Source organism: Xiphophorus hellerii, chromosome 17 (genome assembly GCF_003331165.1).
Source record: "Xiphophorus hellerii strain 12219 chromosome 17, Xiphophorus_hellerii-4.1, whole genome shotgun sequence".
In the NCBI taxonomy this organism is placed as follows: Eukaryota; Metazoa; Chordata; class Actinopteri; order Cyprinodontiformes; family Poeciliidae; genus Xiphophorus; species Xiphophorus hellerii.
In genome coordinates this window covers 3,449,496-3,469,844 of record NC_045688.1, presented here as the reverse complement: position 1 = coordinate 3,469,844, position 20,349 = coordinate 3,449,496, and the positions used below count along the sequence as shown (strand labels likewise).

The 20,349-nt window shown below is 30.6% G+C and overlaps 5 long non-coding RNA genes across 5 annotated transcripts; all 5 read right to left on the bottom strand.

The window, feature by feature from the left end:
* Nucleotides 1-3,167: 3,167 nt before the first annotated feature.
* On the bottom strand, nucleotides 3,168-4,237 carry LOC116736500 (uncharacterized). The gene is made up of 2 exons (XR_004342583.1): nucleotides 3,834-4,237; nucleotides 3,168-3,508 (listed from the first exon to the last, which is right to left on the bottom strand). It is a non-coding gene; the product is annotated as an uncharacterized LOC116736500 (long non-coding RNA).
* A 3,776-nt stretch (nucleotides 4,238-8,013) lies between these two features.
* Nucleotides 8,014-8,911, bottom strand: LOC116736515 (uncharacterized). The gene is made up of 2 exons (XR_004342596.1): nucleotides 8,680-8,911; nucleotides 8,014-8,354 (listed from the first exon to the last, which is right to left on the bottom strand). It is a non-coding gene; the product is annotated as an uncharacterized LOC116736515 (long non-coding RNA).
* Nucleotides 8,912-12,427: 3,516 nt separating this feature from the next.
* Nucleotides 12,428-13,160, bottom strand: LOC116736522 (uncharacterized). The gene is made up of 2 exons (XR_004342599.1): nucleotides 13,096-13,160; nucleotides 12,428-12,768 (listed from the first exon to the last, which is right to left on the bottom strand). It is a non-coding gene; the product is annotated as an uncharacterized LOC116736522 (long non-coding RNA).
* Nucleotides 13,161-16,879: 3,719 nt separating this feature from the next.
* LOC116736519 (uncharacterized) lies at nucleotides 16,880-17,812 on the bottom strand. The gene is made up of 2 exons (XR_004342597.1): nucleotides 17,545-17,812; nucleotides 16,880-17,220 (listed from the first exon to the last, which is right to left on the bottom strand). It is a non-coding gene; the product is annotated as an uncharacterized LOC116736519 (long non-coding RNA).
* A 1,354-nt stretch (nucleotides 17,813-19,166) lies between these two features.
* LOC116736512 (uncharacterized) lies at nucleotides 19,167-20,100 on the bottom strand. Its single transcript, XR_004342593.1, has 2 exons — nucleotides 19,833-20,100; nucleotides 19,167-19,507 (listed from the first exon to the last, which is right to left on the bottom strand). It is a non-coding gene; the product is annotated as an uncharacterized LOC116736512 (long non-coding RNA).
* Nucleotides 20,101-20,349: the final 249 nt, after the last annotated feature.

Genomic DNA, 20,349 nt, shown 5'->3' with positions numbered 1-20,349 from the left:
CATATCATACTATACTATGACTCATTTTTACTAATTTTTCATATACTATACTATGACTCATTTTTACTAATTTTTCATATCATACTATACTATGACTGAATTTTGCTCAAATTCTACATCATACTATACTATGACTCATTTTAACTAATTTTTTATATCATACTATACTATGACTCATTTTTACCAATTTTTCATATCATACTATACTATGACTCATTTTAACTCATTTTTCACATCATACTATACTATGACTAATTTTTACTCATTTTTCACATCATACTATACTATGACTCATTTTTACTCATTTTTCATATCATACTATACTATGACTAATTTTTACTCGTTTTTCATAGCATACTATACTATGACTCATTATTACTAATTTGTCATATTATACTATACTATGACTGAATTTTGCTCATTTTTCATATCATACTATACTATGACTCATTTTTACTAATTTTTCATATCATACTATACTATGACTCATTTTTACTAATTTTTCATATCATACTATACTATGACTCATTTTAACTAATTTTTCATATCATACTATACTATGACTCATTTTTACTAATTTTTCATATCATACTATACCACGACTGAATTTTGCTCAATTTTAACATCATACTATACTGAATTTTTAATCACTTTACACATCATACTATACTATGGCAAGTTTTTGCTCAGATTTTAGATCATACTATATTATCACTGAATTTTTACTAATTTTTCCCATCATACTATACTATGATTCATTTTTACTAATTTTTCATATCATACTATACTATGACTCATTTTTACTAATTTTTCATATCATACTATACTATCTCTGAATTTTGATCAAATTTTACATCATACTATACTATGACTCATTTTTACTTATTTTTCATATTATACTATACTATGACTCATTTTAACTACTTTTTCATATCATACTATACTATGACTGAATTTTGCTCAAATTTTACATCATACTATACTATGACTCATTTTTACTCATTTTTCATATCATACTATACTATCTCTGAATTTTGATCAAATTTTACATCATACTATACTATGACTCATTTTAACTACTTTTTCATATCATACTATACAATGACTCATTTTTACTAATTTTTCATATACTATACCACGACTGAATTTTTGCTCAAATTTTGCATCATACTATACTATGACTGAATTTTTAATCATTTTACACATCATACTATACTATGATTCATTTTTACTCATTTTTCATATCATACTATACTATGACTGAATTTTGCTCAAATTCTACATCATACTATACTATGACTCATTTTAACTAATTTTTTATATCATACTATACTATGACTCATTTTTACTAATTCTTCATATACTATACTATCACTGAATTTTGCTCAAATTTTACATCATACTATACTATGACTCATTTTTACTAATTTTTCATATCATACTATACTATGACTCATTTTAACTAATTTTTCATATCATACTATACTATGACTCATTTTTACTAATTTTTCATATCATACTATACTATGACTCATTTTTACCAATTTTTCATATCATACTATACTATCACTGAATTTTGCTCAAATTTTACATCATACTATACTATGACTCATTTTAACTAATTTTTTATATCATACTATACTATGACTCATTTTTACCAATTTTTCATATCATACTATACTATCACTGAATTTTGCTCAAATTTTACATCATACTATACTATGACTCATTTTAAGTAATTTTTTACATCATACTATACTATGACTCATTTTTACCAATTTTTCATATCATACTATACCACGACTGAATTTTTGCTCAGATTTTGCATCATACTATACTATGACTGAATTTTTAATCATTTTACACATCATACTATACTATGGCAAATGTTTGCTCAAATTTTACATCATACTATATTATCACTGAATTTTTACTAATTTTTCCCATCATACTATACTATGACTCATTTTTACTCATTTTTCACATCATACTATACTATGACTCATTTTTACTCATTTTTCATATCATACTATATTATCACTGAATTTTTACTAATTTTTCCCATCATACTATACTATGACTCATTTTTACTCATTTTTCATAGCATACTATACTATGACTCATTATTACTAATTTTTCATATTATACTATACTATGACTCATTTTTACTCATTTTTCACATCATACTATACTATGACTCATTTTTACTCATTTTTCATAGCATACTATACTATGACTGAATTTTGGTCAAATTTTACATCATACTATACTATGACTCATTTTTACTCATATTTCATATCATACTATACTATGACTCATTTTAACTAATTTTTTTATATCATACTATACTATGACTCATTTTTACCAATTTTTCATATCATACTATACTATGACTCATTTTAACTAATTTTTTTATATCATACTATACTATGACTCATTTTTACCAATTTTTCACATCATACTATACTATGACTGATTTTTGCTCAGATTTTGCATCATACTATACTATGACTCATTTTTACTCATTTTTCACATCATACTATACTATGACTCATTTTTACTCATTTTTCACATCATCACATCAAAATTATATTTTCTAATATTCTTAGTGTATACACGGTTCAATAAATAATTCTTTATTTGAGATTTGTTTTTTAGGAAAATGCAAAGGCATCATGCCTGGTCTCCTTGGATACTTTGAAGTTGGTTCAGATATTCTAAACAATGTTTATAATATTTCTTAAAAAAAATTTAAAAAGACAGTGCATGCACAATGAGCAGATTAGACTCGGGTTAAACAAAGCAAATACAAAATAGAAAGACACTACAATTTAGATATGAACAGGTGCTAAAATGGAGGTTACCCCTAACCTCAGACATAGCCATTAAAAAAAAAAATCAATGCTTTAATCTAAAAATAACAAAAACCAAGGCTGCTACCCACAGCAAGGCAGGAGGCCACACAGAAGAATAGGAAATTTTTTCTAAATTTAAACAAAAAGCACAAAACTAAGAAACCAAACAAAAAAAAAATTGTTTTTTTGCAGAAAATAAAACAATTTTCTGACGGATCTCCAGCAGCAGATCTTATTTAAATGTTCATGGATAATTTTTTTGTTTTTGTTATTAAACATTAATATTCTCAAGTGATTTATTATTTTGTTTCCTTTTTTTTTTTACTTTGTAATTATTTTGTAATAAAACTTGAGTGATTTAAACAATTAAAAAAAAAAACTAATTAATTAATCGGTCCCAAAGTTAAAGTTCATCTCACACCCCCCCTTAGTCCATCCACCCCGAATGGGGATCAATCAGGCTCACCAACAAGGCGAGTATCCGGAGCTTGATTCACGTCTTGGGTAAATGAAAGTCCAATCAAAGAAGGAGCAGAGTCCTTTGTAGGATTCTCCTACCGGCTGGGTAGGAGAAGTAAACAGTCCTTAATCACCAACAGGTGAATTCCTTCCTTGGCTCTAGGCCTGGTCTCATAGCTCACCATCCATCTGGCCTGAACAACAAAACAGGACCACTTCCTCAATATAATTATATTTTCTAATATTCTTAGTGTATACACGGTTCAATAAATAATTCTATCATATTCAATCAATTGCAATAAATCTAAAATTCAATATAAATTACATTCATGAAACATTCAATAAATATACGCCATATTATCAATTAACATGAAATATAAAATACTAATACAAACCAGTGCTCAATAAATACTTCAATTACCCGTTTTGGTTATCAAAAGCAATGTTCAATCAGTTTTTAGTGGCTACACAATAGCAGTGATTACAAGCCAACGCTAAGTCATTCATAACAACACTCACCAGTTCCGCAGTTTTGTGTCATACTACCGGATCTTTTCCATCTCCCTTTCCGGCTCACAATAATGGGCTCCTACAGTTCAGTACATTAAGTGAGCATCGTACATATTTACAGACATTAAATGATACTACGCTTTAACTGACCTGCCAGCTCTGCTCCTTCCGACGCGATCTAACCTTCATGCCTTTCGCTCCAGCTAATATACCGAGCCAATAAACTGCGACGGTACACGTGACCCCAATACTTAGCCACGATTGGCTAAATAATCTCGCGAGAATCACTCCTAAGGTTATTAAAACATCGCGAGATTAAGGCTAAAAGGCAAAAGTAGAAAATCAGAGGACATGAAGGTTTAAAATGACACTTAGGTTACACTATACTATGACTCATTTTTACTCATTTTTCATATCATACTATACTATGACTAATTTTTACTCGTTTTTCATAGCATACTATACTATGACTCATTTTTACTCATTTTTCATATCATACTATACTATGACTAATTATTACTAATTTTTCATATTATACTATACTATGACTGAATTTTGCTCATTTTTCATATCATACTATACTATGCCTCATTTTTACTAATTTTTCATATCATACTATACTATGCCTCATTTTTACTAATTTTTCATATCATACTATACTATGACTGAATTTTGCTCAAATTTTGCATCATACTATACTATGACTGAATTTTTAATAATTTTACATCATACTATACTATGACTCATTTTTACTCATTTTTCATAGCATACTATACTATGACTCATTTTAACTAATTTTTTATATCATACTATACTATGACTCATTTTTACCAATTTTTCATATCATACTATACTATGACTGATTTTTGCTCAGATTTTGCATCATACTATACTATGACTCATTTTTACTCATTTTTCACATCATACTATACTATGACTCATTTTTACTCATTTTTCACATCATCACATCAAAATTATATTTTCTAATATTCTTAGTGTATACACGGTTCAATAAATAATTCTTTATTTGAGATTTGTTTTTTAGGAAAATGCAAAGGCATCATGCCTGGTCTCCTTGGATACTTTGAAGTTGGTTCAGATATTCTAAACAATGTTTATAATATTTCTTAAAAAAAATTTAAAAAGACAGTGCATGCACAATGAGCAGATTAGACTCGGGTTAAACAAAGCAAATACAAAATAGAAAGACACTACAATTTAGATATGAACAGGTGCTAAAATGGAGGTTACCCCTAACCTCAGACATAGCCATTAAAAAAAAAAATCAATGCTTTAATCTAAAAATAACAAAAACCAAGGCTGCTACCCACAGCAAGGCAGGAGGCCACACAGAAGAATAGGAAATTTTTTCTAAATTTAAACAAAAAGCACAAAACTAAGAAACCAAACAAAAAAAAATTGTTTTTTTGCAGAAAATAAAACAATTTTCTGACGGATCTCCAGCAGCAGATCTTATTTAAATGTTCATGGATAATTTTTTGTTTTTGTTATTAAACATTAATATTCTCAAGTGATTTATTATTTTGTTTCCTTTTTTTTTTACTTTGTAATTATTTTGTAATAAAACTTGAGTGATTTAAACAATTAAAAAAAAAAACTAATTAATTAATCGGTCCCAAAGTTAAAGTTCATCTCACACCCCCCCTTAGTCCATCCACCCCGAATGGGGATCAATCAGGCTCACCAACAAGGCGAGTATCCGGAGCTTGATTCACGTCTTGGGTAAATGAAAGTCCAATCAAAGAAGGAGCAGAGTCCTTTGTAGGATTCTCCTACCGGCTGGGTAGGAGAAGTAAACAGTCCTTAATCACCAACAGGTGAATTCCTTCCTTGGCTCTAGGCCTGGTCTCATAGCTCACCATCCATCTGGCCTGAACAACAAAACAGGACCACTTCCTCAATATAATTATATTTTCTAATATTCTTAGTGTATACACGGTTCAATAAATAATTCTATCATATTCAATCAATTGCAATAAATCTAAAATTCAATATAAATTACATTCATGAAACATTCAATAAATATACGCCATATTATCAATTAACATGAAATATAAAATACTAATACAAACCAGTGCTCAATAAATACTTCAATTACCCGTTTTGGTTATCAAAAGCAATGTTCAATCAGTTTTTAGTGGCTACACAATAGCAGTGATTACAAGCCAACGCTAAGTCATTCATAACAACACTCACCAGTTCCGCAGTTTTTGTGTCATACTACCGGATCTTTTCCATCTCCCTTTCCGGCTCACAATAATGGGCTCCTACAGTTCAGTACATTAAGTGAGCATCGTACATATTTACAGACATTAAATGATACTACGCTTTAACTGACCTGCCAGCTCTGCTCCTTCCGACGCGATCTAACCTTCATGCCTTTCGCTCCAGCTAATATACCGAGCCAATAAACTGCGACGGTACACGTGACCCCAATACTTAGCCACGATTGGCTAAATAATCTCGCGAGAATCACTCCTAAGGTTATTAAAACATCGCGAGATTAAGGCTAAAAGGCAAAAGTAGAAAATCAGAGGACATGAAGGTTTAAAATGACACTTAGGTTACACTATACTATGACTCATTTTTACTCATTTTTCATATCATACCATATTATCACTGAATTTTTACTAATTTTTCCCATCACACTATACTATGACTCATTTTTACTCATTTTTCATATCATACTATACTATGACTGAATTTTGCTCATTTTTCATATCATACTATACTATGACTCATTTTTACTCATTTTTCATAGCATACTATACTATGACTCATTTTAACTAATTTTTTATATCATACTATACTATGCCTCATTTTTACTAATTTTTCATATCATACTATACTATGACTGAATTTTGCTCAAATTTTGCATCATACTATACTATGACTGAATTTTTAATAATTTTACATCATACTATACTATGACTCATTTTTACTCATTTTCATAGCATACTATACTATGACTCATTTTTACTCATTTTTCATATCATACTATACTATGCCTCATTTTTACTAATTTTTCATATCATACTATACTATGACTGAATTTTGCTCAAATTTTGCATCATACTATACTATGACTGAATTTTTAATAATTTTACATCATACTATACTATGACTCATTTTTACTCATTTTTCATAGCATACTATACTATGCCTCATTTTTACTAATTTTTCATATCATACTATACTATGACTGAATTTTGCTCAAATTTTGCATCATACTATACTATGACTGAATTTTTAATAATTTTACATCATACTATACTATGACTCATTTTTACTCATTTTTCATAGCATACTATACTATGACTCATTTTAACTAATTTTTTATATCATACTATACTATGACTCATTTTTACCAATTTTTCATATCATACTATACTATGACTCATTTTTACTCATTTTTCATAGCATACTATACTATGACTCATTTTAACTAATTTTTCATATCATACTATACTATGACTGATTTTTGCTCAGATTTTGCATCATACTATACTATGACTCATTTTTACTCATTTTTCACATCATACTATACTATGACTCATTTTTACTCATTTTTCACATCATCACATCAAAATTATATTTTCTAATATTCTTAGTGTATACACGGTTCAATAAATAATTCTTTATTTGAGATTTGTTTTTTAGGAAAATGCAAAGGCATCATGCCTGGTCTCCTTGGATACTTTGAAGTTGGTTCAGATATTCTAAACAATGTTTATAATATTTCTTAAAAAAAATTTAAAAAGACAGTGCATGCACAATGAGCAGATTAGACTCGGGTTAAACAAAGCAAATACAAAATAGAAAGACACTACAATTTAGATATGAACAGGTGCTAAAATGGAGGTTACCCCTAACCTCAGACATAGCCATTAAAAAAAAAAATCAATGCTTTAATCTAAAAATAACAAAAACCAAGGCTGCTACCCACAGCAAGGCAGGAGGCCACACAGAAGAATAGGAAATTTTTTCTAAATTTAAACAAAAAGCACAAAACTAAGAAACCAAACAAAAAAAAATTGTTTTTTTTGCAGAAAATAAAACAATTTTCTGACGGATCTCCAGCAGCAGATCTTATTTAAATGTTCATGGATAATTTTTTGTTTTTGTTATTAAACATTAATATTCTCAAGTGATTTATTATTTTGTTTCCTTTTTTTTTTTACTTTGTAATTATTTTGTAATAAAACTTGAGTGATTTAAACAATTAAAAAAAAAAACTAATTAATTAATCGGTCCCAAAGTTAAAGTTCATCTCACACCCCCCCTTAGTCCATCCACCCCGAATGGGGATCAATCAGGCTCACCAACAAGGCGAGTATCCGGAGCTTGATTCACGTCTTGGGTAAATGAAAGTCCAATCAAAGAAGGAGCAGAGTCCTTTGTAGGATTCTCCTACCGGCTGGGTAGGAGAAGTAAACAGTCCTTAATCACCAACAGGTGAATTCCTTCCTTGGCTCTAGGCCTGGTCTCATAGCTCACCATCCATCTGGCCTGAACAACAAAACAGGACCACTTCCTCAATATAATTATATTTTCTAATATTCTTAGTGTATACACGGTTCAATAAATAATTCTATCATATTCAATCAATTGCAATAAATCTAAAATTCAATATAAATTACATTCATGAAACATTCAATAAATATACGCCATATTATCAATTAACATGAAATATAAAATACTAATACAAACCAGTGCTCAATAAATACTTCAATTACCCGTTTTGGTTATCAAAAGCAATGTTCAATCAGTTTTTAGTGGCTACACAATAGCAGTGATTACAAGCCAACGCTAAGTCATTCATAACAACACTCACCAGTTCCGCAGTTTTGTGTCATACTACCGGATCTTTTCCATCTCCCTTTCCGGCTCACAATAATGGGCTCCTACAGTTCAGTACATTAAGTGAGCATCGTACATATTTACAGACATTAAATGATACTACGCTTTAACTGACCTGCCAGCTCTGCTCCTTCCGACGCGATCTAACCTTCATGCCTTTCGCTCCAGCTAATATACCGAGCCAATAAACTGCGACGGTACACGTGACCCCCAATACTTAGCCACGATTGGCTAAATAATCTCGCGAGAACCACTCCTAAGGTTATTAAAACATCGCGAGATTAAGGCTAAAAGGCAAAAGTAGAAAATCAGAGGACATGAAGGTTTAAAATGACACTTAGGTTACACTATACTATGACTCATTTTTACTCATTTTCATATCATACCATATTATCACTGAATTTTTACTAATTTTTCCCATCACACTATACTATGACTCATTTTTACTCATTTTTCATATCATACTATACTATGACTAATTTTTACTCGTTTTTCATAGCATACTATACTATGACTCATTATTACTAATTTTTCATATTATACTATACTATGACTGAATTTTGCTCATTTTTCATATCATACTATACTATGCCTCATTTTTACTAATTTTTCATATTATACTATACTTTGACTCATTTTTACCAATTTTTCATATCATACTATACTATGACTGAATTTTGCTCAAATTTTGCATCATACTATACTATGACTGAATTTTTAATAATTTTACATCATACTATACTATGACTCATTTTTACTCATTTTTCATAGCATACTATACTATGACTCATTTTTACTCATTTTTCATAGCATACTATACTATGACTCATTTTAACTAATTTTTTATATCATACTATACTATGACTCATTTTTTACCAATTTTCATATCATACTATACTATGACTCATTTTTTACTCATTTTTCACATCATACTATACTATGACTCATTTTTACCAATTTTTCATATCATACTATACTATGACTCATTTTTACTCATTTTTCACATCATCACATCAAAATTATATTTTCTAATATTCTTAGTGTATACACGGTTCAATAAATAATTCTTTATTTGAGATTTGTTTTTTAGGAAAATGCAAAGGCATCATGCCTGGTCTCCTTGGATACTTTGAAGTTGGTTCAGATATTCTAAACAATGTTTATAATATTTCTTAAAAACATTTAAAAAGACAGTGCATGCACAATGAGCAGATTAGACTCGGGTTAAACAAAGCAAATACAAAATAGAAAGACACTACAATTTAGATATGAACAGGTGCTAAAATGGAGGTTACCCCTAACCTCAGACATAGCCATTAAAAAAAAAAATCAATGCTTTAATCTAAAAATAACAAAAACCAAGGCTGCTACCCACAGCAAGGCAGGAGGCCACACAGAAGAATAGGAAATTTTTTCTAAATTTAAACAAAAAGCACAAAACTAAGAAACCAAACAAAAAAAAATTGTTTTTTTTGCAGAAAATAAAACAATTTTCTGACGGATCTCCAGCAGCAGATCTTATTTAAATGTTCATGGATAATTTTTTGTTTTTGTTATTAAACATTAATATTCTCAAGTGATTTATTATTTTGTTTCCTTTTTTTTTTTACTTTGTAATTATTTTGTAATAAAACTTGAGTGATTTAAACAATTAAAAAAAAAACTAATTAATTAATCGGTCCCAAAGTTAAAGTTCATCTCACACCCCCCCTTAGTCCATCCACCCCGAATGGGGATCAATCAGGCTCACCAACAAGGCGAGTATCCGGAGCTTGATTCACGTCTTGGGTAAATGAAAGTCCAATCAAAGAAGGAGCAGAGTCCTTTGTAGGATTCTCCTACCGGCTGGGTAGGAGAAGTAAACAGTCCTTAATCACCAACAGGTGAATTCCTTCCTTGGCTCTAGGCCTGGTCTCATAGCTCACCATCCATCTGGCCTGAACAACAAAACAGGACCACTTCCTCAATATAATTATATTTTCTAATATTCTTAGTGTATACACGGTTCAATAAATAATTCTATCATATTCAATCAATTGCAATAAATCTAAAATTCAATATAAATTACATTCATGAAACATTCAATAAATATACGCCATATTATCAATTAACATGAAATATAAAATACTAATACAAACCAGTGCTCAATAAATACTTCAATTACCCGTTTTGGTTATCAAAAGCAATGTTCAATCAGTTTTTAGTGGCTACACAATAGCAGTGATTACAAGCCAACGCTAAGTCATTCATAACAACACTCACCAGTTCCGCAGTTTTGTGTCATACTACCGGATCTTTTCCATCTCCCTTTCCGGCTCACAATAATGGGCTCCTACAGTTCAGTACATTAAGTGAGCATCGTACATATTTACAGACATTAAATGATACTACGCTTTAACTGACCTGCCAGCTCTGCTCCTTCCGACGCGATCTAACCTTCATGCCTTTCGCTCCAGCTAATATACCGAGCCAATAAACTGCGACGGTACACGTGACCCCAATACTTAGCCACGATTGGCTAAATAATCTCGCGAGAACCACTCCTAAGGTTATTAAAACATCGCGAGATTAAGGCTAAAAGGCAAAAGTAGAAAATCAGAGGACATGAAGGTTTAAAATGACACTTAGGTTACACTATACTATGACTCATTTTTACTCATTTTTCATATCATACCATATTATCACTGAATTTTGCTCATTTTTCATATCATACTATACTATGACTAATTTTTACTCGTTTTTCATAGCATACTATACTATGACTCATTATTACTAATTTTTCATATTATACTATACTATGACTGAATTTTGCTCATTTTTCATATCATACTATACTATGCCTCATTTTTACTAATTTTTCATATCATACTATACTATGACTGAATTTTTAATAATTTTACATCATGCTATACTATGACTCATTTTTACTCATTTTTCATAGCATACTATACTATGACTCATTTTTACTCATTTTTCATAGCATACTATACTATGACTCATTTTAACTAATTTTTTATATCATACTATACTATGACTCATTTTACCAATTTTCATATCATACTATACTATGACTGATTTTGCTCAGAATTTTGCATCATACTATACTATGACTCATTTTTACTCATTTTTCACATCATCACATCAAAATTATATTTTCTAATATTCTTAGTGTATACACGGTTCAATAAATAATTCTTTATTTGAGATTTGTTTTTTAGGAAAATGCAAAGGCATCATGCCTGGTCTCCTTGGATACTTTGAAGTTGGTTCAGATATTCTAAACAATGTTTATAATATTTCTTAAAAAAAATTTAAAAAGACAGTGCATGCACAATGAGCAGAGTAGACTCGGGTTAAACAAGCAAATACAAAATAGAAAGACACTACAATTTAGATATGAACAGGTGCTAAATGGAGGTTACCCCTAACCTCAGACATAGCCATTAAAAAAAAAAATCAATGCTTTAATCTAAAAATAACAAAACCAAGGCTGCTACCCACAGCAAGGCAGGAGGCCACACAGAAGAATAGGAAATTTTTTCTAAATTTAAACAAAAAGCACAAAACTAAGAAACCAAACAAAAAAAAATTGTTTTTTTGCAGAAAATAAAAACAATTTTCTGACGGATCTCCAGCAGCAGATCTTATTTAAATGTTCATGGATAATTTTTGTTTTTGTTATTAAACATTAATATTCTCAAGTGATTTATTATTTTGTTTCCTTTTTTTTTTTACTTTGTAATTATTTTGTAATAAAACTTGAGTGATTTAAACAATTAAAAAAAAAAACTAATTAATTAATCGGTCCCAAAGTTAAAGTTCATCTCACACCCCCCCTTAGTCCATCCACCCCGAATGGGGATCAATCAGGCTCACCAACAAGGCGAGTATCCGGAGCTTGATTCACGTCTTGGGTAAATGAAAGTCCAATCAAAGAAGGAGCAGAGTCCTTTGTAGGATTCTCCTACCGGCTGGGTAGGAGAAGTAAACAGTCCTTAATCACCAACAGGTGAATTCCTTCCTTGGCTCTAGGCCTGGTCTCATAGCTCACCATCCATCTGGCCTGAACAACAAAACAGGACCACTTCCTCAATATAATTATATTTTCTAATATTCTTAGTGTATACACGGTTCAATAAATAATTCTATCATATTCAATCAATTGCAATAAATCTAAAATTCAATATAAATTACATTCATGAAACATTCAATAAATATACGCCATATTATCAATTAACATGAAATATAAAATACTAATACAAAACCAGTTGCTCAATAAATACTTCAATTACCCGTTTTGGTTATCAAAAGCAATGTTCAATCAGTTTTTAGTGGCTACACAATAGCAGTGATTACAAGCCAACGCTAAGTCATTCATAACAACACTCACCAGTTCCGCAGTTTTGTGTCATACTACCGGATCTTTTCCATCTCCCTTTCCGGCTCACAATAATGGCTCCTACAGTTCAGTACATTAAGTGAGCATCGTACATATTTACAGACATTAAATGATACTACGCTTTAACTGACCTGCCAGCTCTGCTCCTTCCGACGCGATCTAACCTTCATGCCTTTCGCTCCAGCTAATATACCGAGCCAATAAACTGCGACGGTACACGTGACCCCAATACTTAGCCACGATTGGCTAATAATCTCGCGAGAATCACTCCTAAGGTTATTAAAACATCGCGAGAGTTAAGGCTAAAAGGCAAAAGTAGAAAATCAGAGGACATGAAGGTTTAAAATGACACTTAGGTTACACTATACTATGACTCATTTTTACTCATTTTTCATAGCATAACTATACTATGACTGAATTTTGGTCAAATTTTACATCATACTATACTATGACTCATTTTTACTCATTTTTTATATCATACTATACTATGACTCATTTTAAACTAATTTTTCATATCATACTATACTATGACTCATTTTTACTCATTTTTCACATCATCACATCAAAATTATATTTCTAATATTCTTAGTGTATACACGGTTCAATAAATAATTCGTTATTTGAGATTTGTTTTTTAGGAAAATGCAAAGGCATCATGCCTGGTCTCCTTGGATACTTTGAAGTTGGTTCAGATATTCTAAACAATGTTTATAATATTTCTTAAAAAACAGTTAAAAAGACAGTGCATGCACAATGAGCAGATTTAGACTCGGGTTAAACAAAGCAAATACAAAATAGAAAGACACTACAATTTAGATATGAACAGGTGCTAAAATGGAGGTTACCCCTAACCTCAGACATAGCCATTAAAAAAAAAAAATCAATGCTTTAATCTAAAAATAACAAAAACCAGGCTGCTACCCACAGCAAGGCAGGAGGCCACACAGAAGAATAGGAAATTTTTTCTAAATTTAAACAAAAAGCACAAAACTAAGAAACCAAACAAAAAAAAAATTGTTTTTTTGCAGAAAATAAAACAATTTTCTGACGGATCTCCAGCAGCAGATCTTATTTAAATGTTCATGGATAATTTTTTGTTTTTGTTATTAAACATTAATATTCTCAAGTGATTTATTATTTTGTTTCCTTTTTTTTTTTACTTTGTAATTATTTGTAATAAAACTTGAGTGATTTAAACAATTAAAAAAAAAAACTAATTAATTAATCGGTCCCAAGTTAAAGTTCATCTCACACCCCCCCTTAGTCCATCCCCCCGAATGGGGATCAATCAGGCTCACCAACAAGGCGAGTATCCGGAGCTTGATTCACGTCTTGGGTAAATGAAAGTCCAATCAAAGAAGGAGCAGAGTCCTTTGTAGGATTCTCCTACCGGCTGGGTAGGAGAAGTAAACAGTCCTTAATCACCAACAGGTGAATTCCTTCCTTGGCTCTAGGCCTGGTCTCATAGCTCACCATCCATCTGGCCTGAACAACAAAACAGGACCACTTCCTCAATATAATTATATTTTCTAATATTCTTAGTGTATACACGGTTCAATAAATAATTCTATCATATTCAATCAATTGCAATAAATCTAAAATTCAATATAAATTACATTCATGAAACATTCAATAAATATACGCCATATTATCAATTAACATGAAATATAAAATACTAATACAAACCAGTGCTCAATAAATACTTCAATTACCCGTTTTGGTTATCAAAAGCAATGTTCAATCAGTTTTTAGTGGCTACACAATAGCAGTGATTACAAGCCAACGCTAAGTCATTCATAACAACACTCACCAGTTCCGCAGTTTTGTGTCATACTACCGGATCTTTTCCATCTCCCTTTCCGGCTCACAATAATGGGCTCCTACAGTTCAGTACATTAAGTGAGCATCGTACATATTTACAGACATTAAATGATACTACGCTTTAACTGACCTGCCAGCTCTGCTCCTTCCGACGCGATCTAACCTTCATGCCTTTCGCTCCAGCTAATATACCGAGCAATAAACTGCGACGGTACACGTGACCCCAATACTTAGCCACGATTGGCTAAATAATCTCGCGAGAATCACTCCTAAGGTTATTAAAACATCGCGAGATTAAGGCTAAAAGGCAAAGTAGAAAATCAGAGGACATGAAGGTTTAAAATGACACTTAGGTTACACTATACTATGACTCATTTTACTCATTTTTCATATCATACCATATTATCACTGAATTTTTACTAATTTTTCCCATCACACTATACTATGACTCATTTTACTCATTTTTCATATCATACTATACTATGACTGAATTTTGCTCATTTTTCATATCATACTATACTATGACTCATTTTACTCATTTTTCATAGCATACTATACTATGACTCATTTTAACTAATTTTTTATATCATACTATACTATGCCTCATTTTTACTAATTTTTCATATCATACTATACTATGACTGAATTTTGCTCAAATTTTGCATCATACTATACTATGACTGAATTTTAATAATTTTACATCATACTATACTATGACTCATTTTTACTCATTTTTCATAGCATACTATACTATGACTCATTTTTACTCATTTTTCATATCATACTATACTATGCCTCATTTTTACTAATTTTTCATATCATACTATACTATGACTGAATTTTGCTCAAATTTTGCATCATACTATACTATGACTGAATTTTTAATAATTTTACATCATACTATACTATGACTCATTTTTACTAATTTTTCATAGCATACTATACTATGCCTCATTTTTACTAATTTTTCATATCATACTATACTATGACTGAATTTTGCTCAAATTTGCATCATACTATACTATGACTGAATTTTTAATAATTTTACATCATACTATACTATGACTCATTTTTACTCATTTTTCATAGCATACTATACTATGACTCATTTTAACTAATTTTTTATATCATACTATACTATGACTCATTTTTACCAATTTTTCATATCATACTATACTATGACTCATTTTTACTCATTTTTCATAGCATACTATACTATGACTCATTTTAACTAATTTTTCATATCATACTATACTATGACTGATTTTGCTCAGATTTTGCATCATACTATACTATGACTCATTTTTACTCATTTTTCACATCATACTATACTATGACTCATTTTTACTCATTTTTCACATCATCACATCAAAATTATATTTTCTAATATTCTTAGTGTATACACGGTTCAATAAATAATTCTTTATTTGAGATTTGTTTTTTAGGAAAATGCAAAGGCATCATGCCTGGTCTCCTTGGATACTTTGAAGTTGGTTCAGATATTCTAAACAATGTTTATAATATTTCTTAAAAAAATTTAAAAAGACAGTGCATGCACAATGAGCAGATTAGACTCGGGTTAAACAAAGCAAATACAAAATAGAAAAGACACTACAATTTAGATATGAACAGGTGCTAAAATGGGAGGTTACCCCTAACCTCAGACATAGCCATTAAAAAAAAAAATCAATGCTTTAATCTAAAAATAACAAAAACCAAGGCTGCTACCCACAGCAAGGCAGGAGGCCACACAGAAGAATAGGAAATTTTTTTCTAAATTTAAACAAAAAGCACAAAACTAAGAAACCAAACAAAAAAAAAATTGTTTTTTTGCAGAAAATAAAACAATTTCTGACGGATCTCCAGCAGCAGATCTTATTTAAATGTTCATGGATAATTTTTTGTTTTTGTTATTAAACATTAATATTCTCAAGTGATTTATTATTTTGTTTCCTTTTTTTTTTTACTTTGTAATTATTTTGTAATAAAACTTGAGTGATTTAAACAATTAAAAAAAAAAACTAATTAATTAATCGGTCCCAAAGTTAAAGTTCATCTCACACCCCCCCTTAGTCCATCCACCCCGAATGGGGATCAATCAGGCTCACCAACAAGGCGAGTATCCGGAGCTTGATTCACGTCTTGGGTAAATGAAAGTCCAATCAAAGAAGGAGCAGAGTCCTTTGTAGGATTCTCCTACCGGCTGGGTAGGAGAAGTAAACAGTCCTTAATCACCAACAGGTGAATTCCTTCCTTGGCTCTAGGCCTGGTCTCATAGCTCACCATCCATCTGGCCTGAACAACAAAACAGGACCACTTCCTCAATATAATTATATTTTCTAATATTCTTAGTGTATACACGGTTCAATAAATAATTCTATCATATTCAATCAATTGCAATAAATCTAAAATTCAATATAAATTACATTCATGAAACATTCAATAAATATACGCCATATTATCAATTAACATGAAATATAAAATACTAATACAAACCAGTGCTCAATAAATACTTCAATTACCCGTTTGGTTATCAAAAGCAATGTTCAATCAGTTTTTAGTGGCTACACAATAGCAGTGATTACAAGCCAACGCTAAGTCATTCATAACAACACTCACCAGTTCCGCAGTTTTGTGTCATACTACCGGATCTTTTCCATCTCCCTTTCCGGCTCACAATAATGGGCTCCTACAGTTCAGTACATTAAGTGAGCATCGTACATATTTACAGACATTAAATGATACTACGCTTTAACTGACCTGCCAGCTCTGCTCCTTCCGACGCGATCTAACCTTCATGCCTTTCGCTCCAGCTAATATACCGAGCCAATAAACTGCGACGGTACACGTGACCCCAATACTTAGCCACGATTGGCTAAATAATCTCGCGAGAAACCACTCCTAAGGTTATTAAAACATCGCGAGATTAAGGCTAAAAGGCAAAAGTAGAAAATCAGAGGACATGAAGGTTTAAAATGACACTTAGGTTACACTATACTATGACTCATTTTACTCATTTTTCATATCATACCATATTATCACTGAATTTTTACTAATTTTTCCCATCACACTATACTATGACTCATTTTTACTCATTTTTCATATCATACTATACTATGACTAATTTTTACTCGTTTTTCATAGCATACTATACTATGACTCATTATTACTAATTTTTCATATTATACTATACTATGACTGAATTTTGCTCATTTTTCATATCATACTATACTATGCCTCATTTTTACTAATTTTTCATATTATACTATACTTTGACTCATTTTTACCAATTTTTCATATCATACTATACTATGACTGAATTTTGCTCAAATTTTGCATCATACTATACTATGACTGAATTTTTAATAATTTTACATCATACTATACTATGACTCATTTTTACTCATTTTTCATAGCATACTATACTATGACTCATTTTTACTCATTTTTCATAGCATACTATACTATGACTCATTTTAACTAATTTTTTATATCATACTATACTATGACTCATTTTTACCAATTTTTCATATCATACTATACTATGACTCATTTTTACTCATTTTTCACATCATACTATACTATGACTCATTTTTACCAATTTTTCATATCATACTATTACTATGACTCATTTTTACTCATTTTTCACATCATCACATCAAAATTATATTTTCTAATATTCTTAGTGTATACACGGTTCAATAAATAATTCTTTATTTGAGATTTGTTTTTAGGAAAATGCAAAGGCATCATGCCTGGTCTCCTTGGATACTTTGAAGTTGGTTCAGATATTCTAAACAATGTTTATAATATTTCTTAAAAAACATTTAAAAAGACCAGTGCATGCACAATGAGCAGATTAGACTCGGGTTAAACAAAGCAAATACAAAATAGAAAGACACTACAATTTAGATATGAACAGGTGCTAAAATGGAGGTTACCCCTAACCTCAGACATAGCCATTAAAAAAAAAAATCAATGCTTTAATCTAAAAATAACAAAAACCAAGGCTGCTACCCACAGCAAGGCAGGAGGCCACACAGAAGAATAGGAAATTTTTTCTAAATTTAAACAAAAAGCACAAAACTAAGAAACCAAACAAAAAAAAATTGTTTTTTTGCAGAAATAAAACAATTTTCTGACGGATCTCCAGCAGCAGATCTTATTTAAATGTTCATGGATAATTTTTTGTTTTTGTTATTAAACATTAATATTCTCAAGTGATTTATTATTTTGTTTCCTTTTTTTTTTTACTTTGTAATTATTTTGTAATAAAACTTGAGTGATTTAAACAATTAAAAAAAAAAACTAATTAATTAATCGGTCCCAAAGTTAAAGTTCATCTCACACCCCCCCTTAGTCCATCCACCCCGAATGGGGATCAATCAGGCTCACCAACAAGGCGAGTATCCGGAGCTTGATTCACGTCTTGGGTAAATGAAAGTCCAATCAAAGAAGGAGCAGAGTCCTTTGTAGGATTCTCCTACCGGCTGGGTAGGAGAAGTAAACAGTCCTTAATCACCAACAGGTGAATTCCTTCCTTGGCTCTAGGCCTGGTCTCATAGCTCACCATCCATCTGGCCTGAACAACAAAACAGGACCACTTCCTCAATATAATTATATTTTCTAATATTCTTAGTGTATACACGGTTCAATAAATAATTCTATCATATTCAATCAATTGCAATAAATCTAAAATTCAATATAAATTACATTCATGAAACATTCAATAAATATACGCCATATTATCAATTAACATGAAATATAAAATACTAATACAAACCAGTGCTCAATAAATACTTCAATTACCCGTTTTGGTTATCAAAAGCAATGTTCAATCAGTTTTTAGTGGCTACACAATAGCAGTGATTACAAGCCAACGCTAAGTCATTCATAACAACACTCACCAGTTCCGCAGTTTTGTGTCATACTACCGGATCTTTTCCATCTCCCTTTCCGGCTCACAATAATGGGCTCCTACAGTTCAGTACATTAAGTGAGCATCGTACATATTTACAGACATTAAATGATACTACGCTTTAACTGACCTGCCAGCTCTGCTCCTTCCGACGCGATCTAACCTTCATGCCTTTCGCTCCAGCTAATATACCGAGCCAATAAACTGCGACGGTACACGTGACCCCAATACTTAGCCACGATTGGCTAAATAATCTCGCGAGAAACCACTCCTAAGGTTATTAAAACATCGCGAGATTAAGGCTAAAAGGCAAAAGTAGAAAATCAGAGGACATGAAGGTTTAAAATGACACTTAGGTTACACTATACTATGACTCATTTTTACTCATTTTTCATATCATACCATATTATCACTGAATTTTGCTCATTTTTCATATCATACTATACTATGACTAATTTTTACTCGTTTTTCATAGCATACTATACTATGACTCATTATTACTAATT